At 42.6% G+C, this 23,440-nt stretch overlaps 1 pseudogene across 1 annotated transcript in view; it reads left to right on the top strand.

Moving 5' to 3' along the window:
- Nucleotides 1-3,760: 3,760 nt before the first annotated feature.
- LOC311126452 (2-hydroxyacyl-CoA lyase 1-like) overlaps nt 3,761-23,440 on the top strand; it is an 86,786-nt pseudogene continuing 67,106 nt past the window's right edge. Inside the window, exon 1 of the transcript in view lies at nt 3,761-4,250. The product of the transcript in view is annotated as a 2-hydroxyacyl-CoA lyase 1-like (transcript). The remainder of the gene's footprint in view (nt 4,251-23,440) is intronic.

Genomic DNA, 23,440 nt, shown 5'->3' with positions numbered 1-23,440 from the left:
ATTGACTTGGGCAAATGAATGCGTTTTCTAACATGTTGAATAGATTTAGTTGATTTCTTACTAAGTTCAATAAATGTTTGAATACTGTTGAATTTCGGTTTAATGTCTGGATTCCGTGATTCGGTCCGCAACGCCTATTTTATAGGGCCCTAGTCAATGAACTTGTCATAAATCAACATAGGATATGCCCTCTTCCCCCCCCCCAACAAGACTCAAATATATATATATATATATATATTGGAAATGTAAGCAGGGGTTGAGCTTCTTCAGTTTGTGTCACAAAGTGGATACGTTTCTGTGTCCCTTTCAGAGTGAGTGACACATTGACTTTATATAGTGTACCAAGAGTTGTTCCCTCGCTTACGGCCATACCAGCCTGAATACGCCCGATCTCGTCCGATCTCGGAAGCTAAGCAGGGTCGGGCCTGGTTAGTACTTGGATGGGAGAACGCCTGGGAATACCAGGTGCTGTAAGCTTTTTGTCCCAGTAGAGCGTGCTCTTGTGTCATGGAGCAACTGCTTTTTATTTATCACCCTAATAATATCATGGATTGTTATTGGACTAAATGCAGTTTGTGTGCTGCCCTGCCCTGATCAAATCAAATCAAATAATGGACAGTGCGTTTCCCTCAAAATATAGGCAGTACATGCAGCCTTTGTTTTTAGTCTAGGAGACAGTCAATGTCTGTAGTCCATTAGGGCACTATACAATCCCTTCAGTGTTTTGCCTGATTCCGTTAATTCCCAAGTTCCCTTTTCTCCGTTTAGATTTCCCCGTTGACCGTTTGTCCCTGTTTTGGCAGGTTTTCGCTCTCAAAAGTACACCTTTTTAATAGCAAAACAGCACAATTGGATGTTCTATGTCCACAACAATGTTTAAACCCTATCAGGTGACCATTTGTGAGGTCTGGGAAAAATGTAAGACATTTAGATGTTGGGGTGTAGTTACCCTTAAATGCAAGCATGCACCAGGAAGAGACCTTTGTTTGGTTAAGCGGTGTTGCTGTAGAACAAATGGCAACTGGAGTGATGCAAATGATCACGATATAATTCTGCCAGGCAGGCATAGGCTACTTTGTAGTTAACATTTACTTGCGAAGGTTTTGGGGAAAGCCATTCCTTCCCTACCAGAAGAAGGTTATCATTAGCATCATCGCTAACGGCTACACAAAGTGTAGACATACGCGCGCACCGCACACATGCACACAGACAGGGGCATTCCTGTGCCGTTTCAGAAAGTTCATGGAAATACGAATCACTGATGCATTTTGTTCATGTCTTATGATTGACTTGGGCAAATGAATGCGTTTTCTAACAAGTTGAATAGATTTAGTTGATTTCTTACTAAGTTCAATAAATGTTTGAATATTGTTGAATTTCGGTTTAATGTCTGGATTCCTTGATTCGGTCCGCAACGCCTATTTCATAGGGCCCTAGTCAATGAACTTGTCATAAATCAACATAGGATATGCCCTCTCCCCCCCCCCCCCCAACAAGACTCAATATATATATATATATATATATATATATATATATATATATATATATATATATATATATATATATATATTGGAAATGTAAGCAAGGGTTGAGCTTCTTCAGTTTGAGTCACAAAGTGGATACGTTTCTGTGTCCCTTTCAGAGTGAGTGACACATTGACTTTATATAGTGTACCAAGAGTTGTTCCCGCGCTTACGGCCATACCAGCCTGAATACGCCCGATCTCATCCGATCTTGGAAGCTAAGCAGGGTCGGGCCTGGTTAGTACTTTTATGGGAGACCGCCTGGGAATACCAGGTGCTGTAAGCTTTTTGTCCCAGTAGAGCGTGCTCTTGTGTCATGGAGCAACTGCCTTTTATTTATCACCCTAATAATTTCATGGATTGTTATTGGACTAAATGCAGTTTGTGTGCTGCCCTGCCCTGCCCTAATCAAATCAAATAATGGACAGTGCGTTTCCCTCAAAATATAGGCAGTACATGCAGCCTTTGTTTTTAGTCTAGGAGACAGTCAATGTCTGTAGTCCATTAGGGCACTATAAAATCCCTTCAATGTTTTGCCTGATTCCGTTAATTCCCAAGTTCCCTTTTCTCCGTTTAGATTTCCCCGTTGACCGTTTGTCCCTGTTTTGGCAGGTTTTCGCTCTCAAAAGTACACCTTTTTAATAGCAAAACAGCACAATTGGATGTTCTATGTCCACAACAATGTTTAAACCCTATCAGGTGACCATTTGTGAGGTCTGGGAAAAATGTAAGACATTTAGATGTTGGGGTGTAGTTACCCTTAAATGCAAGCATGCACCAGGAAGAGACCTTTGTTTGGTTAAGCGGTGTTGCTGTAGAACAAATGGCAACTGGAGTGATGCAAATGATCACGGTATAATTCTGCCATGCAGGCATAGGCTACTTTGTAGTTAACATTTACTTGCGAAGGTTTTGGGGAAAGCCATTCCTTCCCTACCAGAAGAAGGTTATCATTAGCATCATCGCTAACGGCTACACAAAGTGTAGACATACGCGCGCACCGCACACATGCACACAGACAGGGGCTTTCCTGTGCCGTTTCAGAAAGTTCATGGAAATACGAATCACTGATGCATTTTGTTCATGTCTTATGATTGACTTGGGCAAATGAATGCATTTTCTAACAAGTTTAATAGATTTAGTTGATTTCTTACTAAGTTCAATAAATGTTTGAATATTGTTAAATTTCGGTTTAATGTCTGGATTCCTTGATTCGGTCCGCAACGCCTATTTTATAGGGCCCTAGTCAATGAACTTGTCATAAATCAACGTAGGATATGCCCTCTCCCCAATGTCCATTGGTCGTGTTACTTTGCCCAAGCAGGTCTCTTCTTCTTATTGGTGTCCTTTAGTAGTGGTTTCTTTGCAGCAATTTGACCATGAAGACCTAATTCACACAGCCCCTCTGAAAAGTTGATGTTGAGACGTCTGTGACTTGAACTGTGAAGCATTTATTTGGGATGCAATTTCTGAGGCTGGTAACTCTAATGAACTTTTCCTCTGCAGCAGAGGTAACTCTGGGTCTTCCTTTCCTATGGCGGTCCTCATGACAGCCAGTTTCATCATAGCGCATGAAGGTTTTTGTGACTGCACTTGAAGAAACGTTAAAAGTTCTTGGGGCGGCAGGTAGCTTAGTGGTTAAGAGTGTTGTGCCAGTGACGGGGGCGCTGTTGGAAGCCAAGGATGTAGCACGCGTCTCCCTATCGCTCCTGAGTTAGTGACCAAATTTATATATTTAACTTTGCAAAACTGCATACATTTCTGTTTGCCCAGGCGTCTGAAGAGACCCATAAACAACTCAGTTCAAGTATAATAAATTTAAATTCGTAATGACATCAACCCGACCAAAAACAGAGTCTGCAAGAGCAGGCCGCAACAAGCCTGCAACTTCTCCCGACTCACCCCCGCCACCGAACGCTACCAATGCCGGCCCCACGGAAACACTGACTGTGGAGATGCTACAATCCGTGATAGGCACCCTCAAAGCCGACATTTTCGGAAAAATTGACTGTCTCTCTACCAACCTCAGGTCAGAGATATCAACGATCAAAGACTAGTTTAAAAAATCTATCGAGAGTATACAGAATAAGCTCGACGCACATGGGGTGACTTTATCGGATTTGGAGCGAGGGGCTACAGACCACAGCACTCGCATTAGCGAGCTAGAGGCTAACGTCGGCTCATTGACAACTAGGGTGGCATTCCTCGATAATAGATGCGAAGATATGGAAAGTAGAATGCGGAGGAACAACATTCGTCTACTGGGAATACCGGAGGGAGTGGAGGGCCCAAGACCCACTGAGTACATGGCCCAGCTACTTCAGGAGCTGCTCGGGCTAGAGGAGAAGCCACTGCTAGACCGGGCTCACCGCACTCTGCGTAGCCGACCCAGGGATGGAGAACCCCCACGACCATTTGTCATCAGGGTGCATTTCTTTCACGTCCGCAACGACATACTGAGAAGATCGGGAGAAGCATCCCCTCTTCTACATAAGGGTAAAAGAGTCTCGATATTTGCGGACTACACAACAGCTGTGGCTAAGAGGCGGGCTAGCTTTGGAGCTGTGAAACGCCAACTACACACCTGCCCGGGCGTGAAGTTCGGCCTCATCTACCCTGCGGTTTTGAGACTGACTTTACCGGACGGCTCCATGCACAGATTCGAGGACCCGGCTATAGCGGCAGATTTCATCAACAAGAACGTGAAAGCGGCTGTTGTACCGCATGGTTTGTAACAAATGGTTGGCTAGCTGGACTTCCTAGCAGGCTAGTTAGCAGGCCGAATGGGTGACTAACGAAGCCATCTCTGCTGGGTTCATCGACATATGAATGTCATTCTCTTCTTTATCTCTTTATTTCCAGCCCAGGTTTGCCGCCTCTAATGCCAATATCTGGGGGTCTGCATGGCTGTTTCAGTCTGATCATTTACCATCTGCGTCGAGGTTAAACCTCTCTTAATCGAGGATAGTTTTCCTTAGACTCTATTGGGGACCATTCTATTCATGTTTGGCTTACTCTAGTTAAATGGTCACTAATCTTAGGTAGCACAGAGTAAGAGTTATCATGCTTAGCTCTAAACTTTCTTCGTATTTAGGGTTTTGCTTGCATCTCATTTGGGGAGATGCTTCGGCAAGGGCGGGTGTGAGGGAAGGGTTTGTTCACTCTCTATTTGTATATAGTTTGTATATGTTTTTTGTGCCTCTTCGTTTGTCTTTGTTTTTTACATTTGCGTTTTTAGGTTCAACTAAGATCTTCAGTTTACATTGTACCTTGTCCTTTACACATCCTCTCTCTCTCTTAAGATATGACTCAGCCTAGTGTAGCCCATACTGCTGGAGGGAATGGCTTTAATTTTCTTACTTGGAACTGCAGGGGCATAAATAACCCAGTTAAACGTAGTAAGGTGCTACACCATCTTCATCATTTGAAAGCTCACATCATCTTTCTCCAAGAAACTCATCTGAAGGTATCACAACACTCAAGTCTTAGGTGCAGATGGGTGGGTCAGGTGTTCCATTCCTCATTTCAGAGTAAGGCGAGAGGGGTGGCTATTTTACTTCACAGATCGGTACCTTTTACATGTTCTAAGGTGATCGCAGATCCCCATGGTAGATATATAATTGTCAGTGGTAGGCTGCTCAATACAAAGGTTCTTCTTGTTAATATCTATGCTCCTAATTGGGACAATGGTGATTTTTTCAAATCGGTTTTCTCTACACTCCCAGATATGTCCACCCATATGTTGATTTTAGGAGGTGACTTTAACTGTTGGTTAGACCCACAATTGGATCGATCCTCCACTAAACCTACCACCCTATCAACCTCAGCTAGAGTTGTTCGAACCTTTATGTCTGAATTCGCAGTCTCAGATCCTTGGAGAATGGTTAATCCAGCTGGGAAAGCATACTCTTTTTTCTCATCGGTTCACCACACTTTTACGCGCATAGACTACTTCCTTGTTGATGACCGGCTCCTCCACTCCATAACTTCATGTTCATATAACCCAATTGTTGTATCTGACCACGCCCCTGTTACTATGGAAGTAGCTTTTCAAAATGTTGACAATCAGCGACCGCCTTGGCGACTAAAAACTCAACTGCTCAGTAATGAACACTTTGTCAATTTTGTTTTGAGTCAAATCGACTTTTTCATGATTACAAATAGAACCCCAAACATCTCTGCGTCTACTCTCTGGGAAACTTTGAAAGCTTATATCAGAGGTGAAATTATCTCCTACACCGCACATGAGAACAAATTGAAAAGGAATAGGTTATCTATGCTAACACGCTGTATTGCCCAATTAGATGACATTTATGCCGTTTCACCATCCCCGGATATTTATAAGGAACGTTTAACTCTGCAAGCAGAATTTGACACACTATTAACAGACCAGGTTACTGAAATGCTTGTCAAGTCTAGGAGCACTTACTATGAACAAGGAGAGAAAGCCAGTAAATTATTAGCTCACAAGTTACGTCAACAATCATCATCATCTCAGATTACAAAAATTCGTACATCATCTGGGATATCATTAGATCCTGGGGGGATCAATGAGGAGTTCAAGAGATTTTACCAGTCTCTATATACCTCTGAAAGTAAAGCGGATACACTGGAATTGGATAATTTCTTCCACTCACTATCTGTGCCTTCGGTCGGCCGGGACTTGGTAAAAAAATTAGAGCAGCCGATCACTGTTGAAGAACTGTCTAACGCTGTCAAATCCCTTCAATCTGGGAGAAGCCCAGGACCTGATGGCTACCCGACAGAGTTTTATAAAAAGTGTATCACCAAAATAGCCCCTATTCTAATTGAAATGTACAATGATGCATTTGTAAATGGTGCTCTCCCACATACTCTCACTCAAGCAACCATTTGTGTTATTCTTAAAAAAAACAAAGACCCTCTTGACTGTGCATCATACCGTCCAATTAGCCTGCTAAATGTGGACTATAAAATTCTAGCCAAAATTCTGGCAACGCGGCTAGAAACAGTCCTCCCATCAATTATCTCTCCGGATCAAACAGGATTTATAAAAAATAGACACTCATTCTTCAATCTCCGAAGATTATTTAATATTATATACAATCCTTCTGTCGACAATACCTCTGAAGCCATTATATCCCTGGACGCGGAGAAAGCGTTTGATCGGGTGGAATGGAAATACCTTTTTTACACTCTAAATAAATTTGGCTTTGGCTCCAAATTCATGACCTGGATAAAACTTCTGTACTCATCCCCCCAAGCCTCTGTCAGGACTAATAACACTCAATCAGATCGCTTCCCTTTGCAAAGATCGACACGTCAGGGTTGCCCTTTAAGTCCCTTACTGTTTGCCATCGCCATAGAGCCACTTGCAATAGCACTTCGCTCCAACCCCCTCATCAAAGGCATAGTCAGATACGGGCACGAACACAAACTGTCTTTATATGCAGATGATTTATTAATATACACATCCAATCTTTCTGTCTCTGTCCCTGCTGCCCTTGCCACTTTCGCATCCTTCGGTCACATATCAGGGTATAAACTAAATCTCAGTAAAAGTGAATTGATGCCACTCAACATGGCTGCAAAAAAATCCCCTTTACATAACTTGCCATTTAAAATAGCTCACAGTAGTTTTATTTATCTCGGGGTACATGTCACAATTAGGTTTGAAAACCTTTTTCAAGCCAACTTTGCTCCTCTCTTAACCCGTACTAAGGACGATTTGGAACGGTGGTCTTTGCTACACCTCTCCTTAGTTGCTAGAATTAACTCTATTAAAATGAATACTCTCCCTAAATTCTTATACCTCTATCAGTGCCTTCCAATATTTCTACCCAATACATTTTTCAAAAAGATCGACGGCCTAATTCTACCCTTTATATGGGACAAAAAGCCTCCTAGGATGCGAAAACAGCTCTTGCAGAGGCCCAAACCAGACGGCGGTCTAGCTCTACCAGATTTCAGATTCTATTATTGGGCCGCTAACCTTAGGATCATTCAGTACTGGTTGCAGAGCAGAGTAATATTCCCACCCCCAACTTGGCTGGAGATGGAGGCTGCCTCGTCTACACCGGCATCACTGTCTTCCCTCGCTCACTCCTCTATTACAGGCCCTTACTCCTCCTTCACCAATAATACATGTGTCAAAACAACATTGAAGATCTGGAATCAATTTAGGCGCCACTTTGGGTTTCAAACAACCTCTTCCTTGGCTCCGGTAGCCTCAAACCCAGCTTTTCCCCCATCTATGATTGATGGTGCTTTCTCAACATGGTCTAATCTCGGTATTAAAAGATTCAGAGATCTGTATACTAACAATACATTTAGTACGTTTCAACAACTATCAGCTAAATTTGGTCTCCCCAGACATCATTTTTTTAGGTTCTTACAAGTCCGGAGTTACATCCGCAGCATAGATCCAGGATTCCCCAACCTTTCTAGTGGAACACAGTTCGACACATTTCTCACCCCACTTCCTAATCAGAAAGGCACATTGTCAATAATCTATAGTCAAATTTGCTCACTACAAGCCATCTCATTAAACAATATCAAATCCTCTTGGGAGGAGGAACTGGGTGAGGAAATATCTGATGAACTATGGGAAGGGGCACTCAAAAGGGTACATAGCTCTTCTATTTGCGCTCGACACGGCCTCATCCAATGCAAACTCATTCATAGTGCCCACTGGACCAAAGCAAGACTATCAAAAATTTACAAGGATGTGAACCCTAATTGTGTTCGATGTAACCAGTCCCCTGCTAATCATGTGCACATGTTTTGGTGCTGCCCATCTCTTGTTGGTTTCTGGAAAGACATCTTTAACACACTCTCAGAATTAAGCGGCACACAGATCGAGCCAGACCCTCTCATTGCATTATTTGGAGTTTCCTTACCCACAATACAATTGACCAAAATGAATAAGGATGTAATTGCCTTTGTCACGTTGTTAGCGAGACGATTAATTTTACTTAGATGGAAATCCTCTGCAGCCCCTTCTCATGCTCTTTGGATTAAATCTATTTTGAATTGCATAAAGTTGGAGAAAATAAAACAGACACTCAATGGGTCTGTAGACAAATTTTATGCAAAGTGGGCTCCCTTCTTTTCTTATGTTAAAAGAATACATTTCCCTGCAGTTCCAGAGTGATGTATATTTATATATTGGTGATGTAAGAAGCCTGGTATGTGCATATACGACATCTCGGATGTTAAGGACGGTAATAACTGTGCTAGCTGACCTATAACAACTGGATCAAAACAGATATTCTTCCTTTCATTTTTATTTTTATTTTTATTATTATTATTATTATTATATTTTTTTTTTTTGTGTTTTATCTTATTTATGTACTTAATGTCTATTTTTTCTTTCATGTCTGTCTCTCCATGTTTTGCTGTATCGTTGTCTTCAAATTGTTGTTCCATATTCATACCAAATAACTTTCAAGTGCAATTATTTACTAAATGCTGGTACTGAAAATTCAATAAACAAAGTATATAAAAAAAAAAAAAAAAAGAGTGTTGTGCCAGTAACCGAAAGGTCGCTGGTTCTAATCCCCGAGCCGATTAGGTGAAAAATCTGTCGATGTGCCCTTGAGCAAGGTACTTAACCCTAATTGCTCTGGATAAGAGCGTCTGCTAAATGACTAAAATGTAAAAATGTTCTTGACATATTCCGTATTGACTGACCTTAAAGTAATGATGGACTGTCTTTGCTTATTTGAGCTGTTCTTGCCATAATATGGACTTGGTATTTTACCAAATAGGGCTATCAACTGATTGGCTCAAACACATTAAGAAGGAAAGAAATCCCACAAATTAGCTTTTAAGAAGGCGCAACTGTTAATTGAAATGCATTCCAGGTGACTACCTCATGAAGCTGGTTGAGAGAATGCCAAGAGTGTGCAAAGTTGTCATCAAGGCAAAGGGTGGCTATTTGAAGAATCTCAAATCTATAATATATTTTGATTTGTTTAACACTTTTTTGGTTACCACATGATTCCATATGTGTTATTTCATAGTTTGGCATCTTCACTATTATTTTACAATGTAAAAAACAGTAAAAATAAAGAAAAACCCTGGAATGAGCAGGTGTGTCCAAACATTTGACTGGTACTGTATATGGAAATACCAAAAAGATTAAATAACATATAACTGATAAATGCAGTGAAATGTGTTGTTATCTGCCTTGGTCATGGACACATTGACACATTTTTCAGCTTTGGTATTCAAACCAGCGACCTTTCAGTTACTGGCCCAGCGCTCCAACCTCTAGGCTACCTGCCATGAGCCAAGCATGTTTACATGTAGAATGGAATAGGTTATATGACCACTATGATTAATGTCATTGTCAGTTCTACCACCTCAACATTGTCCATTTTAAACAGGGTTAAATATCTAGTTAGTATCTAGTTGTGTAACTGTCAGAAGATATGTGCTTCAGTCAGAAAATTGTTCTCTCATCTCTTTGGTCTCAGCTAGCTAGCCAGCCAGTAGCTACCGAAACAGCTAGCCAGCCAAGCTAGCTGCAGAAATGAAAACCATCAAATACACTTTTCCTAATATTATGACTTACATCAACATCCTTAGCTTGCCCATTCACTAAATATACTGTTAAATAACTCTGACTGACACCCAATAGCTTAAGGATGCTGAGCTATTTAACGTTATAATGAGAAAGATGTTGTTATTATGAAATAATCTGGTTGCAAGTTATTATGAGAAATAGCTTTATTATGCCGAAACATTAGCATAGGCTACTCGGCAAGCTTGGCTTCCTCTCATGCACAGGTTGACATTATGGCCGGTTTGCTTGAGTTGATCAACTTTTATTTTTGAGGCATTGGAAAATATTAGTGTCATTGAGCAATATAGATGGTGTTGTCAATACTTTACATACATTGCAGAGAATTCTGAGTTCTCTAAGGCTCTACAGACGGAAAAAACAATTGGACCTCCTTGACATAGCATTACTCCTTCTTGATCTAGGCTGACATGGGAAGCTTTATGGATACAAATTAATCTTAAACGCATCCAAGTGGGATATGTGGTGACTCATAACACAGTCAGGTGTTTACTTCATATTCAAGTCCCCAATGGAGTGCGCATTTGTGTGGAAGTCTCTGGGAATGACATTAGCCAGCTAGCTACCTTACCTTCACAAACAAGAAAGACGACATAGAGGAACAGCTTAGCTAGCTAAGTGTCCTTTTTGTCTTGTAATTTCACATTTGGAAGGTGCACTGAAACAAAATTATTATTTCATTTCTAGCACAGCCAACAACTAGCAAGCAAAATATATGAATAATGCGCTGAAATTAGCGACTGAGGGGTCACTATGGTAGTTAGCAATGGCTATTCTCAGGAACAAGCAAGCCCCTATCTGAGAAGCATGTTCGACTGATCGAGTATTCTATTCAATGCATTGTCAACACATGATTTCATAAAAAGTGCATTAGAGTGGCTTGGAAATACAATGACATTGCAAAATGAGGCAAATAATTAGTAGGAAAACATATTTTCATCATTTTGATGTCATCAGATTGACTTTAGGTGCAGTATAACGTTAGCTAGCTAGATAGCTAAGATTTAGGGGAGACCACCGATTTTAGCTAGCTAGCTAACATTAGCATTGATAGCTATTTTTGAATAACTTTGTTAGCTAATGACAACGTTGCCATCCATTTGACGACATGATAATGATGGCAAAGTTGTTTCCTACTAAACATTTGTCTACTTTAGCAATGCCATCATATTTCCAGGCCACTATAGTGTTATTTAGACTAAACAGCCATTAGCTTCCATTTATCACACCACTAAGGCGCCAGTGGGCGGCTTGAGAACGTTCATAACAATGGCATGATGTAACCCAGTGACGGAGGTGCAACCTATGAATAGCAACATTTGTTTTTGCGTTATTCTATTTTACCCAGCTCTCACACTGTGTGTGTATGTGTGTGTGTGTGTCTATCTGTCCGTCTTGGAGTTCCAGATGTGGCGGCCACTGGAGGGCAACTTTAATACTGGAGCACATGTAGGAGCTCATCGTCATGAAATTAATCTATAACAGCTGATACAAGTATCCTATATTAGATGCCACTACAGTGCTAGCTAACTAGTAAATGTACACCGCAGGCGCATTGGCAACATTTCGTAAGTCCAGCTTGGTGAAGACCCGGGCTCCCTGCAATGACTCGAATGCCGTCAGGGGGAGTGGGTAGCGGTTCTTAACCGTGATGTCATTGAGCGCCTGGTAATCAATGCACGGCCGCTGCCCACCGTCCTTTTTGCCCACGAAGAAGAAGCCCGCGCCCGCGGTGAGGTAGAGGGGGCAGATGAGACCCTTGACGAGTGCCTCGTCGATATACTCCCTCATTGCCAGTGTCTCCGGCAGGGACAAGGAAAACAATTGCACTCGTGTGGGCATGGCGCCCCATGTAAATCCATTACATTAGGATTTCATGTAATGGACATACACAAAATAGTCAAAATTGGTGAAGGGAAATGAAAAAAATTACTTGTTTCAAAAAATTCAACAAAATAAATAACGGAAAAGTTGTGCGTGCATATGTATTCACCCCCTTTGCTATGAAGCCCCTAAATAAGATCTGATGCAACCAATTACCTTCAGAAGTCACATAATTTGTTAAATAAAGTCCACCTGTGTGCAATCTAAGTGTCACATGATCTCAGTATATACAGTTGAAGTCGGAAGATTACATACACTTAGGTTGGAGTCATTAAAACTTGTTTTTCAACCACTCCACAAATTTCTTGTTAACAAACTATAGTTTTGGCAAGTCGGTTAGGACATCTTCTATGTGCATGACACAAGTACATTTTCCAACAATTGTTTACAGACAGATTATTTCACTTATAATTCACTGTATCACAATTCCAGTGGGTCAGAAGTTTCCATACACTAAGTTGACTGTGCCTTTAAACAGCTTGGAAAATTCTGTAGCTCAGCTGGTAGAGCACGGCGCTTGTAACGCCAAGGTAGTGGGTTCGATCCCCGGGACCACCCATACACAAAAATGTATGCACGCATGACTGTAAGTCGCTTTGGATGAAAGGGTCTGCTAAATGGCATATTATTATTATTATGTTATCATGGCTTTAGAAGCTTCTGATAGGCTAATTGACATCATTTGAGTCAATTGGAGGTGTAACTGTAATGTATTTCAAGGCATACCTTCAAACTCAGTGCCTCTTTGTTTGACATCATGGGAAAATCAAAAGAAATCAGCCATGACCTCAGAAACAAAATGGTAGACCTCCACAAGTCTGGTTCATCCTTGGGAGCAATTTCCAAATGCCTGAAGGTACCACGTTCATCTGTACAAACAATTGTACACAAGTATAAACACCATGGGACCACACAGCTGTCATACAGCTCAGGAAGGAGATGCATTCTGTCTCCCAGAGATGAACGTACTTTGGTTCAAAAAGTGCAAATCAATCCCAGAACAACAGCAAAGGACCCTGTGAAGATGCTGGAGGAAACATGTACAAAAGTATCTATATCAACAGTAAAACTAGTCCTATATCGACATAACCTGAAAGGCCGCTCAGCAAGGAAGAAGCCACTGCTCCAAAACAACCATAGAAAAGCCAGACTATGGTTTGCAACTGCACATGGGGACAAAGATCATACTTTTTGGAGAAATGTCCTCTGGTTTGATGAAACAAAAATAGAACTGTTTGACCATAATGACCATCGTTATGTTTGGAGGAAAAAGGGGGTAAATTGCAAGCCGAAGAACACCATCCCAACCGTGAAGCACGGGGGTGGCAGCATCATGCTGTGTGAGTGCTTTGCTGCAGGAGGGACTGGTGCACTTCACAAAAAAATGGCATCATGAGGAAGGAAAATTATGTGGATATATTGAAGCAACATCTCAAGACATCAGTTAGGAAGTTAAAGCTTGGTCGCAAATGGGTCTTCCAAATGGACAATGACCCCAACCATACTTCCAAAGTTGTGGCAAAATGGCTTAAGGAGAACAAAGTCAAGGTATTGGAGTGGCCATCACAAAGCCCTGACCTCAATCCTATAGAAAATGTGTGGGCAGAACTGAAAAAGCGTGTGCGACCAAGGAGGCCTACAAACCTGACTCAGTTACACCAGCTCTGTCAGGAGGAATGGGCCAAAATTCACCCAACTTATTGTGGGAAGCTTGTGGAAGGCTACCAGAAACGTTTGAGCCAAGTTAAACAACTGAAAGGCAATGCTACCAAATACTAAATGAGTGTATGTAAACTTCTGACCCACTGGGAATGTGATGAAATAAATAAAATCTGAAATAAATCATTCTTTCTACTATTATTCTGACATTTCACATTCTTAAAATAAAGTGGTGATCCTAACTGACCTAAAACAGGGATTTTTTACTAGGATTAAATGTCAGGAATTGTGAAAAACTGAGTTTAAATGTATTTGGCTAAGGTGTATGTAAACTTCCGACTTCAACTGTATACACCTGTACCTATGATGAAAATTACAGGACTCTCTCATCTTTTTAAGTGGGAGAACTTGCACAATTGGTGGCTGACTAAATACTGTTTTTCCCCACTGTAGATGCCCAGGCAGGAGAGGTGAAACGGCGCCAACCGTGCCAACGACGGAGACCCGAGAGGCAACCCCAATAAAAATGTTTGGGGGGGGCACACGGGGTGGATGACGAGGCTACAGGAGGCTAAAAGGGAGAAGAAAAGTGTAGAGGCACGGCGAGAGGAGCTGGTTAGGCAGCAGAAGGAGCGGGGGTTAATAAAGGAACCCAGTCCCGCTCCTCGCACCAAGAAAGTGGTGCATGTCGCTAGTCCGGTCCGGCCCGTTCCTGCTCCCCTCACCAAGCAAGTGGTGCGCGTCGCCAGCCCGGTCCGGCCTGTTCCTGTCCCTCGCACCAAGCCAGTGGTGCGCGTCGCCAGCCCGGTCCGGCCTGTTCCTGCCCCTCGCACCAAGCTAGTGGTGCGTGTCGCCAGCCCGGTCCGGCCTGTTCCTGCCCCTCGCACCAAGATAGTGGTGCGCGTCATCAGCCCGCCCCGGCCTGTTCCTGCCCCTCGCACCGAGCTAGTGGTGCGCGTCACCGGCCCGGCCTGTTCCTGCCCCTCGCACCAAGCCAGTGGTGCGCGTCGCCAACCCGGTCCGGCCTGTTCCTGTCCCTCGCACCTGGCCAGTGGTGCGCGTCACCAGCCCGGTCCGGCCTGTTCCTGTTCTTCGCACCAAGCCAGTGGTGCGCGTCGCCAGCCCGGTCCGGCCTGTTCCTGTTCTTCGCACCAAGCCAGTGGTGCGCGTCGCCAGCCCGGCCCGGCCTGTTCCTGTTCTTCGCACCAAGCCAGTGGTGCGCGTCGCCAGCCCGGCCCGGCCTGTTCCACGCCCTGACTCAGGGGACGCTTATATGTTGATTCAGGCTGTGTGTATTCTTTGTTGTGTTAGTTCTTGTTGTAGAATCTAGTATGTCTATTTCTATGTTGGCCGGTGTGGTTCCCAATCAGAGGCAGCTGTCGCTCGTTGTCTCTGATTGGGGACCATACTTAGGCAGCCTATTGGCACTAGTGGGTTGTGGGATCTTGTTTTGTGTGAGGTATGTTGTTTGTGTACCTTGGACTTCACGTTTCGTTTCTTGTTTTGTCGTTGTGTTTATAAGTCAAATAAACATGTTTGCATATCACACTGCACCTTGGTCTGACCCATTCATCAACGTACGTGACACAGTTGTAAATGAGAACTTGTTCTCAACTGGTTTACCTGGTTAAATAAAGGTGAATGAAAAATAAAAAATAAATACACCAGATTCTCAATTAGATTGAGGTCTGGGATTTGACTAGGCCATTCCAAGACATTTTAATGTTTCCCCTTAAACCACTCGAGTGTTACTTTAGCAGTATGCTTAGGGTCATTGTCCTGCTGGAATGTGAACCTCCATCCCAGTCTCAAATCTCTGGAAGGCTTAAACAGGTTTCCCTCAAGAATTTCCCTGTCTTTAGCGCCATCCATCATTCCTTCAATTCTGACCAGATTCCCAGTCCCTGCCGATGAAAACCATCCCCACAGCATGAATCTGCCACCACCATGCTTCACTGTGGGGATGGTGTTCTCGGGGTGATGAGAAGTGTTGGGTTTGCGCCAGACATAGTGTTTTCCTTGATGGACAAAACCTCGATTTTAGTCTCATCTGATCAGAGTACCTTCTTCCATATGTTTGGGGAGTCTCCCACATGCCTTTTGGCAACCATAAAATGTGTTTGCTTATTTCTTTCTTGAAGCAACTGCTTTTTTCTGGCCACTCTTCCGTAAAGCCCAGCTCTTTGGAGTGTACGGCTTATAGTGGTCCTATGGACATGTACTCCAATCTCCGCTGTGGAGCTTTGCAGCTCCTTCAGGGTTATCGTTGGTCTCTTTGTTGCCTCTATGATTAATGCCCTCCTTGCTTGGTCCGTGAGTTTTGGTGGGCGGCCCTCTCTTGGCAGGTTTGTTGTGGTGCCATATTCTTTCCATTTTTTTATAATGGATTTAATGGTGTACCGTGGGATGTTCAAAGTTTCTGATATTTTTTTATAACCCAACCCTGATCTGTACATCTCCACAACTTTGTCCCTGACCTGTTTGGAGAGCCACTTGGTTTTAATGGTGCGGCTTGCTTGGTGGTGCCCCTTGCTTGGTGGAGTTGCAGACACTGGGGCCTTTCAGAACAGGTGTATATACATACTGAGATCATGTGACACTTAGATTGCACACAGGTGGACTTTATTTAACTTATTATGTGACTTCAGAAGGTAATTGGTTTCACCTGATGTTATTTAGGGGCTTCATAGCAAAGGGGGTGAATATATATGCACGCACCACTTTTCCGTTATTAATTTTTTAGAATTCTTTGAATCAACATCTTTTTTTTCATTTCACTTCACCAATTTTGACTATTTTGTGTATGTCCATTACATGAAATCCAAATAAAAATTCATTTAAATTACAGGTTGTAAAATAGGAAAAACGCCAAGGGGGATGAATACTTTTGCAAGGCACTGAAAGTAAATCTCTGTATTTCATACTACTGTAATCTACTGTAATATAATCTAGTTATGGTATCAAAGCAAGTACATTTATTGTATTATACTGTACAAAAGTAAATGCCACCATAATCTGAATGAATGAAATTCATTGAGGGGAGGGGGTTTGTATTTCACAGTATTTTACTGTAATTACAAGAGATTGGTGCAAGCAGGGTGGCTGTTAGATAATGTGTTTACACATTACAGCATATCAATGAATATTTGGTGTTATATATCACTTGCACTTGTAGAGTAGGGGTTCCCAACCTTTCTTCCCCAGGGCCCCCTTTTTCACATTTGAAAAATGCCACAAAACACAACAATTCTTTCCCTGCCCACAATATTTTCCCACAATGCGCCATAACTTACAGTATGCTGCAATAAAAAATGTCAGAGTATTTTACTGTTAATATCCAAATTACCGTATAAATTACAGTTTTCCATTACAGTGTGGGCACCAGAGGATTCCAATGCTGCAGATACAACTTGCCTCACGAATGGAACCCTAGGGCTCTGGTCAAAAGTAGTGCACTATCTAGGTAATAGGGTGTCATTTGGGATTCAGGTACAGTCACTTTCAATAGCCATGTAAAAATTCAGCACAGCAGTCTCACATCATCATACCCCTCAGACTCTAAGCAGCAGCACTTCTAACACGTTATAAATATAGCCCGTCTTGAGGTTTCCCCTGACAGTGCCATCTAGCATCTGGGATGTTCACAGACATGTTTCTGGTTTCATTATCACTAACCTTAACCCCTAACTCCTAGCCTAGCTAAAATTAGCCACCTAGCTAACGTTAGCCACAACATATTGTAATTCATAACATATTGTACGAATTGTAATTCATAACATATTGTACGAATTGTAATTCATAACATATTGTACGAATATTGTAATTCATAACATATAATTCGAAATGGATGATGGACATCCATAAATGAATACTGTACATACCATAAGAAACTTAACATATCATACTAATTGAAGTGTCCTGGATTTACGTTTACAATGTTACGTCTACCCTACCCAGAGACATTTTGATTTCTATATAGGCTATTGTTAAAAAAGAGGAGTCTAAGTTTGTAACATTGCTAAAGTTGTTTATCAACTAAAAAATGTGAGCGCAACTGAGCTAGTTAAAATCAAATCAAATTTGGCACATTTTTATTTTACCAGGCAAGTCAGTTATGAACAAATTCTTATTTACAATGACAGCCTACATCGGCCAAACCCGGACGACGCTTGGCCAATTGTGCACTGCCCTATGGGACTCCCAATCACGGCCGGTTGTGATACAGCCTGGAATCGAACCAGGGGGTCTGTAATGACGCCTCAAGCACTGAGATGCAGTGCCTTAGACCGCTGCGTCACTCGGTAGCCCATGCTTCGAATACAACAGGTGTAGCCCTTACAGTGAAATGCTTACTTACAAGCCCTTAACCAACAATGCAAAAAAAAAATGTTTTGTTACAACTGAAGTATCTGATCATCAATAGATTAGAGAAAAAGCTATTAGTTTTTTAACACAGCAGCCGCATTTAATCAGTTAGGTCCTTGTTTAAAAGCCTATGACATGTTGTTGTAATGTTGAAACTTCTTACGACAATAGAGTGTCATTGCGGCTCGCAATTCGCCGTTCCTGCATGTGGGCATTCCCGCGGGAAAACAGTGCTCGACAGGCGAAGGCGAAGGACACTGTCTACCATTGACATATCAAGCTCTTCTTCTGTGGGGTTTATCGGCGGTTGGCATCCAATGTTATGGTGCATTACCGCCACCTACTGTACTGGACTGCCCCTGCCTCCTGCCTGTGTAGCGGAGTCCTAGTTTAAAAATGGCCAATAGAAGTATAAAGAGGGGTTCCTGCGGATTGAGGAATGCCCATATGCAATAACGCCCCAAATTGCAGGCCACAAATTCACCCTTCTCTCTTACAATAGCCTACTTCAAAACCAAATGGTACATAGTCACAAAAATAGATAGGGTGTTTGTTAAATTATCTTATATTTTAATATTTTATGAATGGAGTGAATTTGGAGCGGCAGTTGTTTTTCCTGTGAGTGCTGAGCGTTTTTTAGCGGAATGGGGGAAAGGACATTGAGCGCTGGTGCTGTCCGTGAGCAATGAGTGGGATTTCCAACTGTTCAACTCTGATCACATACTCTGGAAGCAATCTCAGACCTGTTGCTTAGATAAACTGTCACGGAATCTGCCGAGGCTGCTCCTCCTCCTTGCTCGGGCAGGTTTCGGCGGTCGTCGTCCCCCGGAGTACTAGCTGCCATCGTTGTATGTTTCATGTTCGTTTGGTTTTGTCTTGATGTTGTACACCTGTTTCTAGTTAGTGCTCATTAGTGTCCTATTTAGTTCTCGTTGTGTGTGTCAGATGTTGTGTGTGATTACGCTTCTGTTTGGTGTTCTGTGCTACGTGTTTCCCTCCGTTGTTTTGGAGAGGTTTTCGCACATGTTAGTGCGCCTTTTGTTTGATGCCTGTGTGTGCCTTTATTTCGCCTCCGGGCCTGTTGTGCTCGTGTACTACGTGAATATTTCACTAAAGTCTTTTGGACTTTGTTTCTGCGTCCTGCGCTTGATTCCTGCACCACACCCACCTTCAGCACTCGTGACATAAACCAAATACTAGTGTACATGCCTCTCTGCTCTAATGCTCTTATTGTTGTTGAATGAAACAGTGTTATCAAAGTGAAAGTATATATCAATGTCCCCGTTTTTTTCTCAGCCAACCATTAACATAATTCACAATAAACAATAAATTGTGTGATTCCTAGGGCCGCTTCAGGATGATATGTCTGGGTGGGCAGCCAGACATTTTCTGTCTGTTTCAAAGCTTTCTTACTGCTATTTTAACCGTTTAACATGATTCTGGCATAATCAATTGGGTGGGCAACATAGGATTTTGGGTTGGCAATGCCCAAGCCACAGTTATGTTTTCTCATTCCCCGGATGCACTCCACCACACTCATTAATATAATATTCTGCCCTGTTTATCAAAAGTGTTGGAAAAACTTGTCAATAATCAACTGACTGGCTTTCTTGATGTCTAAAATATTCTCTCTGGTATGCAATCTGGTTTCCACTCAGGTTATGGATGTGTCACTGCAACCTTAAAGGTCCTTAATGATGTCACCAGTGCCCTCTAAGCAATGTTGTGCTGCTATTGATACGGTAGACAATTCCATTCTTGTGGGCCAACTAAGGAGTATTGGTGTCTCTTAGGGGTCTTTGGCCTGGTTTGCTAACTACGTCTCTCAAAGAGTGGAGTGTATAAAGTCAGAACATCTGCTGTCTCAGCCACTGCCTGTCACCAAGAGAGTACCCCAAGGCTCGATCCTAGGCCCCACGCTCTTCTCAATTTACATCAACAACATAGCTCAGGTAGTAGGATGCTCTCTCATCCATTTACATGAAGATGATACAGTCTTATACTCAGCTGGCCCCTCCCCGGATTTTGTGTTAAATGCTCTACTACAAAGCTTTCTAAGTGTCCAACAAGCTTTCTCTGCCCTTAACCTTGTTCTGAATACCTCCAAAACAAAGGTAATGCGGTTTGGTAAGAAGAATGCCCCTCTCCCTACCGGTGTGATTACTACCTCTGAGGGTTTAGAGCTTGAGGTATTCAACTCATACAAGTACTTGGGAGTATGGCTAGATGGTACACTATCCTTCTCTCAGCACATATCAAAGCTGCAGGCTAACGTTAAATCTAGACTTGGTTTCCTCTGTCGTAATCACTCCTCTTTCACTCCAGCTGCCAAACTAACCCTGATTCAGATGACCATCCTTCCAATGCTAGATTACGGGCACGTAATTTATAGATAAGCAGGTTAGGGTGCTCTCGAGTGGCTAGATGTTCTTTACCATTCGGCCATCAGATTTGCCACCAATGCTCCTTATAGGACACATCACTGCACTCTACACTCCTCTGTAAACTGGTCATATCTGTATACCCATCACAAGACCCACTGGTTGATGCTTATTTAGAAAACCCTCTTAGGCCTCACTCCCCCTTATCTGAGACACATACTGCAGCCCTCAGCCTCCACATACAACACCCATTCTGTCAGTCACATTCTGTTAAAGTTCCCCAAAGCACACACATCCCTGGGTCGCTCCTCTTTTCAGTTTGCTGCAGCTAGCAACTGGATTGAGCTTCAAAAAACATTCAAACTGGACAGCTTTATCTCCATATCTTCATTCAAAGACTCAATCAAGAACACTCTTACTGACAGTTGTGGCTGCTTTGCGTGATGAATTTTTACCTCTACCTTCTTGCCTTCGTGGGGTTGTCTGTGCCCAATAATGTTTGTACCATGTTTTGTGCTGCTACCATGTTGTGCTGCTGCCATGTTGTGTCGCCATGTGGTATTGCTACCATGCTGTGTTTCTGTTATTTTATTTTTTATTTTTTATTTTTGGGGGGTAGATCAGCTTTAATATTGCAGATATATTGTAACTTCCATCAATGTAATTGCCTGCATCACTTCCAATCCCCCATATGTATTTTTTCCTCGCAAATATATATATACAGACACTACCGTTCAAAAGTTTGGGGTCACTTAGAAATGTCCTTGTTTTCCATGAAAACATACATGAAATGAGTTTGAATAGGAAATATAGCAAAATGCATAGGAAATGTAGTCATTGACAAGGTTAGAAATAATGATCTTTAATTGAAATAATAATTGTGTCCTTCAAACTTTGCTTTTGTCAAAGAATCCTCCATTTGCAGCAATTACAGCCTTGCAGACCTTTGGCATTCTAGTTGTCAATTTGTTGAGGTAATCTGAAGAGATTTCACCCCATGCTTCCTGAAGCACCTCCCACAAGTATGTCAACTTCTGAAGCTGAAATAAATCAGTGTACATATACAGTATCTACATTTTTGTAAATATTTGAGTATATCTTTTCACTGAAGAAATGACACTTTGCTACAATGTAAAGTAGTGAGTGTACAGCTTGTATAACAGTGTACATTTGCTGTCCCCTCAAAATAACACAGCACACAGCCATTAATGTCTAAACCGCTGGCAACAAAAGTGAGTACACCCCTAAGTGAAAATGTCCAAATTGGGCCCAAAGTGTCAATATTTTGTGTGGCCACCATCATTTTCCAGCACTGCCTTAACCCTCTTGGGCATGGAGTTCGCCAGAGCTTCACAGGTTGCCACTGGAGTCCTCTTCCACTCCTCCATGACGACATCACGGAGCTGGTGGATGTTAGAGACCTTGCACTCTTCCACCTTCCGTTTGAGGATGCCCCACAGATGCTCAATAGGGTTTAGGTCTGGAGACATGCTTGGCCAGTCCATCATCTTTACCCTCAGCTTCTTTAGCAAGGCAGTGGTAGTCTTGGAGGTGTGTTTGGGGTCGTTATCATGTTGGAATATTGCCCTGCGGACCAGTCTCCGAAGGGAAGGGATCATGCCCTGCTTCAGTATGTCACAGTACATGTTGGCATTCATGGTTCCCTCAATGAACTGTAACTCCCCAGTGCCGGCAGCACTCATGCAGCCCCAGACCATGACACTCCCACCACCATGCTTGTACTCCTCACCTAGTTGCCGCCACACACGCTTGACACCATCTGAACCAAATAAGTTTATCTTGGTCTCATCAGACCACAGGACATGGTTCCAGTAATCCATGTCCTTAGTCTGCTTGTCTTCAGAAAACTGTTTGCGGGCTTTCTTGTGCATCATCTTTAGAAGAGGCTTCCTTCTGGGACGACAGCCATGCAGACCAATTTGATGCAGTGTGCGGCGTATGGTCTGAGCACTGACAGGCTGACCCCCCACCCCTTCAACCTCTGCAGCAATGCTGGCAGCACTCATATGTCTATTTCCCAAAGACATCCTCTGGATATGACGCTGAGCACGTGCACTCAACTTCTTTGGTCGACCATGGTGAGGCCTGTTCTGAGTGGAACCTGTCCTGTTAAAGCTGTAATGCATCCTGATGTCTTTGCTTGCTGGGTCAGTAGGGCACCTCAGAGACAACTACAGGTCTTGACAGGTGGTCATGTAGTCAGCAACCATCTTCTGGTAGACAGACTGCTCACTTTGAACAAGCAGGAGATGCTGCACTTGTTTTTTCAGATTGGCAGATCTGAAGACCTGATAGTTGTTCCTCTTGCACTGCCAGCACAGGTCTGTCCTGGGCTTAGTGCTTGAGACGTGGGGTAGCAATTGTCACCACAGAGTCTTGAAGGAAGACAGCCCGACTGCACGTACCTCTGGAAAATACACAAATAATGTAAGATCAATAAAAATAGTGCCAATCATGTTGCCGGTAAATGCAATAATAAAAAAGGGTTTGTTTATGCTTTACATACTTTACAAGTGTTGTCATTGATTCCTTGTAGAGACGCCACACCGCTATTTTTGTCACATGAGATGGCAGCAGCTTTCCACCAAAGTGTTTGTGTCCTGGGTGGCTTCCTGGTAATACTATTGCATTATCCTCTGCATAGTTGTTGATGAAGTTCATAACTCGCTGCAAGTCCTCATGCTTCAGGTGTAACCTGCGCTTGCTTGGGCCATCTATTTTTGAATTAGACCATTCTTCTTGTATGACTTGTGGAGGAGAGTCAGGCGTGTTCTATTGATGCTGAAAAACAAATTCCAGTTACAAATATTTTAGCAATAAAAGATGAGGCTTACCCAGACACAATTCTCTAAATTGACATCTAGCTAAGTGGATGGGTCTCTATTGTCTAGACCTGTTCACATGTTCATGAAATACAATAGATGGGCGTAATCACCCCCAGACACACCTGGCTAACTTGATGGGTCATGTAATCATTGGGCAAAGTGGAGTCTTTTGTTTAGATATGTAAATTAGCTAGATAGCTAGCTAGCAAAACAATG

The sequence above is a fragment of the Coregonus lavaretus genome (genome assembly GCF_964263955.1).
Source record: "Coregonus lavaretus genome assembly, contig: HAP1_SCAFFOLD_494, whole genome shotgun sequence".
NCBI classification, from domain to species: Eukaryota; Metazoa; Chordata; class Actinopteri; order Salmoniformes; family Salmonidae; genus Coregonus; species Coregonus lavaretus.
Note: the sequence above shows the minus strand (reverse complement) of the source record. Positions and strands in the feature narration are given on the sequence as shown.